This window comes from Dermacentor andersoni, chromosome 4, assembly GCF_023375885.2.
Source record: "Dermacentor andersoni chromosome 4, qqDerAnde1_hic_scaffold, whole genome shotgun sequence".
Classification (NCBI taxonomy): Eukaryota; Metazoa; Arthropoda; class Arachnida; order Ixodida; family Ixodidae; genus Dermacentor; species Dermacentor andersoni.
This window is the reverse complement of record NC_092817.1, coordinates 121,414,624-121,419,392: the sequence shown is the minus strand read 5'-3', so window position 1 is coordinate 121,419,392 and position 4,769 is coordinate 121,414,624. Positions and strand designations below refer to the sequence as shown.

The 4,769-nt window shown below is 47.1% G+C and overlaps 1 pseudogene; it reads right to left on the bottom strand.

Moving 5' to 3' along the window:
* Positions 1-1,985: 1,985 nt before the first annotated feature.
* LOC126537644 (U2 spliceosomal RNA) lies at positions 1,986-2,158 on the bottom strand (annotated as a pseudogene).
* Positions 2,159-4,769: the final 2,611 nt, after the last annotated feature.

The window sequence follows — 4,769 nt, the reverse complement described above, 5'->3', positions numbered from 1 at the left end:
CGGCGGGTTGTCTGGGGTGCGCCATGGGTTCTGTGCGCGGTGATACTGAGGTACTAACCGAGCGGGAGACGTTGGTGTCCGCGTTGGTGCATGAAACATGGCACTGGTCGGCGTTATCGTAGCGACGCGTGCACAGCTGAGCGGAGTAGCAACGGGAGTGTTGTGCAAGGCAGCTGGAATGCACTCAGCGACTTGTTCATGGATGACGTGCTGCAGCGCGGGCGTTAACAAAGAAGAGGGCGTCTCTTGCGTCAGAGACGCCAATGAAAGTCGGCCGTCGTGTTGTCCACTTCTCTTTTGTGTCTGTGTGTGCACGCCTTACCTTTTTTGCATTATATGAATGAAAGTAAGTTGGTGGGCAATCTCTTGGCGAACAAACTGCTTGAAGGGACCCTGAAACACTTTTTATCTAAGTGGAGAAATGTATTTGAAGTGAAAATAGGCTATTTTTGAAACATTTTGCCGCAAAAGGTGTTTCAATGCATTCAGCAGAAGCGGAGATATTGGCAATCAAACACAGCCTCCGCTGTGCTCCCGTTCTTTCTTCATTGTCTTGCGTTGTGAAGGCTACGACGGCGTGGGGTGTGCCAACTACGCTCCACTTTCTAATATAGTGAATTCCAATGGTAGATTCGTAGTGGCCTACAAACTCTGCGTCACAGCATTCCGCTACGGTGGCGGGCAACCGGATGAAATCTGTGAATTAAACTAATGAAACACAGGCCTCTCCGCCAGAGCAATTGGCAGGGGGTGCTAGAGCGCATCCGCTTCTGCAACCGGGATTCAGCAGAAGGCGATGGCTCCGCGGCAGGCTTGGAGGAACGCAGTAGTTGCGGGAGATGGCACTGGGGACGCAGCAGGCTTAGGGAGCCTACATGCAAGCGCTACTGAGTCGTCGGTGACTCAGTAGGGGCCACTAGGGAAGTGCCTACCCCCCCCCCCCCCGATTTGCACAGCGGCTCGGGAAATGGTGGTCCGGACAGCAGGATTCATGGCAGCAGGCAGAAGAGGCCTTCAAGGGGGCCTGGGCCGACCCTGGACATAGCGCAGCAGGGGAGGTACTCTATAATAGTCCACCTAATGGACATGTCCATTTCGTCTGCTGCTGAAGTGCTGATTGGCTGTGGCGCTTGGCTGCGGCGAACGCGCAGCCCAGCCAATAAGAACTTCAACAGCAGGCGAAATGGACATGTCCACTAGGTGGACTCTTACAGAATACTTCCCCAGATGTCCGAGCTGGTCCAGGTCTAATTCCAGGTCCAGGCTTGTACGCTGTAAACTGTGCACACCTGCTTTCAAGTACAGGGAAGAACAGATACTACTTTGATCTTAGCCCAAAAGTCCGCGAAGCTGTTCCGTTTTCCGTACTTCATGTTGGTATGCCGTTAGAACGAACGAAAGAAGGAGCGGCAGGCGTTCGTTTCAAAAGGGTATTTAATGAGATATTTGGTGCCCGCTCAAACTTCGTATGCATCCTCCTTATACCAATGGGCTTGCACATGCTTGTACGTAAGAAATTACACGTAATTAATTACTTGTAATCAATTCTATTTCTTGGCAATTTTGTAATTTATTGATTGCCTTGTTTACTCAGTAACGCTCACTGTAATCCAATAACTTTCTCAGTAACCAATTACACGTAACCAGTTAGGCTTTTTCACAAAAAAAGCTGTCACACGGGACGCATGTTATGCTCTTAAATATGGCGGGAACTTCAGTACAATGCCCGCGGTCGGCATGTGACATTGTCCAAACAGATGGAAACAAACCCGCATGTTTATCAACAAATTTTTTTTCAACAAAAACTTTTTTTGGCAACGTGTACAAGTATACTATAATCTGGCTCTCCTGAAGTTGAAGGTGGCCTTCTCCGCAAAGCTTTGTCGTCGAATGGCTAAGCTTTCCAAAATTTTACGGAGGCAGTACGGTCGGAAGCCGCGTCGATACCAAAAATGCCGGTACCTTGTGTGACGTATAAATCTGAATTTAAATTAGCCAATCCCGGAGGCAGTGCAATACCACGCCAACCCGTGGCGGAGGTGAAGCAAGCTTCAAGCACTCCGACTCTTTCCGAAAATAAATTTAATATCTTAGGTCCAAATAGGACCCGTATCAGATATTAAGCTGACAAGAACAGATACAGTTTAGAAAAAGTTAATTTACACTACGTACAAGAGAAAATAAAAGGAATCGTATGTACAAAACTATGCATACAGGCAGTACAGAACTATACAGTGGGAAACAGACATTTTACATAAATGAATATGAAGAACATTGTGTATAATACAAGAAGATGAAATTGAAAATGAGATGCAGAAAACGATATTTGAGAGTGGCTATTATCGCCACTCAGGGCGGAAGACTCGATGCACTCGGCCGTTCTAAACCCGAACAAACGGGCGCGACCAGTGGCGGAGGAACTCCTGTTCCTCGAGGAAGAAGAGTTCGTTCGAGAGGAAAGCTAACATCTCCCGCCTCAGGCGGCCCAGTATAGGCCACATTGCTCGACGGCGACAGTTGCCTGCCACCGCGTCACAGCGATTACGCCAAAGGCTGAACAGGGCCGCTACGAGCAGAAGGCCCGCGAAACGCCCGCACGGAAACCTTCCGCCTGATACAAATTCCAGGACACCCTGGCCTAGAAACCCTGCTGGGACGGCGCGCCAAGATACACGTGTAACCACAACAGTTCATAAGTCTTCTTCATTTGTAAGTATAGCTCCTAAACCTTTGCCCATTGACGTCTTAAAACTTGTGATGAATATTTCATAAAATTCTTCCCACCATCCAACATGGAGCTAACTCTGCAATAAAATTCCAAGTGACTTGCATGTTGCTGGTGTATTCTTGCACCCGTTCGTCTTCCATCCTTGGGATGTTGTTTATCTCTTTTTCGGACTTCTGGAATGCTCTTGCGTCGTCACTATAAATTGTCGTATATAATCCTTTTCTGGCTACGAATATCCGAAAAGCTTGTATGAATGCTTCAGATGACATGCTCTTGACTAACTCCAGCTGTACAGCTCTTGTTACAGCACAAGTAAATGAAACAACATAAAAAAAGCCAACCCTTGCATAAATGACCAGTCGCAGCGGTTCACTACAAACAAACTGCGCATAAACTTTCATTGTTCCTGCAAATTTCCCAAGCTTACTTAAGAAAGTTGATATCTTAAAAACACTGATACACGCCTGTGATGCTGATATCATAATAGGTGTGATGTTCCGGCGAAGAAGAAGATACAGAGGAGACAAGAACAGGAGTGGAAATAATAAAGTGAAATAATAAACCAGTTGTTAGCCTGCGCTCGTGTTGTGTACTTCCTCTCATCCTTCGTCCGGGTTGCGCTGCCCACCCATAGGAACATGTTCAATCACCAACTCGCCCAGCTTGCCGTCTTAATCCAACAGAGTACTTCTGTGACCAACATGCCTGCTATGCCACCCTTGCTTTCAATGTCCGGCTTTGTCAAGTCTGAAAGAACTAGGTTTGTGCATGAAAATCTTCCCAAGGGTGTCTGCCTTGAAGCCCATAATGGTAATCACAGAAATAGAGGTTGGGGGAAGCAGATCAAAAGTTGCACCAAAGGGGAAGCTCTCTTGTAAACAAATATGAAAGGGATGACTGCACGCTCAAATTTGTCAGCTCAGAAGATTGCCAAGACTGAGTCGTGTCAAAAGTTGGTGAAGCTTACATGATCGCTGGATAACCAAATAGGCTAAACTTATTTAGATACAATTTATAAGGACTACATATTTACTAGAAATCGCTGAAAATAAATATGTAAGCCCAGAAGAAAAATTGACGGAGGTTTAACTCTTGTAAACTTAGTTATCACGAGCGAAAGGTCTGTTTGGCTTGGTCGTGAAAAGACTATGCACACAATGTTTCATTAAAGTTAAGGCACAGTCTTTCACATACGTTACACACACTGCCGAACGGTTTGATCGTTGAGTCGCGGTGAAACCTAGCTGTCGCAGTCGAGCTTGCAGCCAGTCGAAGGATGTTGTTTAGTCAAACGTTCGCTGTGGGGGTGCCGTTGCTTGTATCCACGGCTTCGTCACCTCTCCTTGTTGCTGTTCGTGTTGCTGGACGGCGGAGGTTGCAGTAGCTTCGATATTGGCACGCTTCCGCGCTTGGTAAGCTTCTCTATAACGTGCTAATCTGGCCTCCCTTTGCTCCAGTGTTTGAGCAGGCAACTTTGCCTTTGCTTCACATTTCGCAGCCTGTCGTCTAGGTATATGCACTGGATGATTGGATTCAGCCTGTCACTTACGCTGAAGCGCACGCGCATACGGCCCAGCCGGCGCCCCATTAACCCTCGCCTAGCCACGTGGTACAGCAGCGGCGAGCCTCTGAGCGAGCGCAGCTGCAACGCCTCTAAGCAACGGATCACGTGGTGTGGTGTTACGCCTGCTACACTTGCGCTCCAGCGGCTCAAGGTCATTGCGACGCAATGAATGACCTTGGGAGACATGGCGTAGTAGAGCTTTTGTTTTGCTCTAGTACCTTTCGCTAGTGGTGACATCCTTGAAAGAATGAAAATGTAAAGTTCTACCTGTGTGGTGAGGATACGTTAAAAAAAAGAACTCTAAACAATGGAAACAATGCTGCAAAAAGTAGTACTACAAATATTTTGCAGCTTTCTTCTTCTCTAGGGCTAGATGAATGCAAATAATCATAGTAAGTCGTTCAACATTCGACGCCAACCACAAGAACAAAAATATGAAATGTTTCGGCTCCCACATGACAGCCTTGCCCACAATGA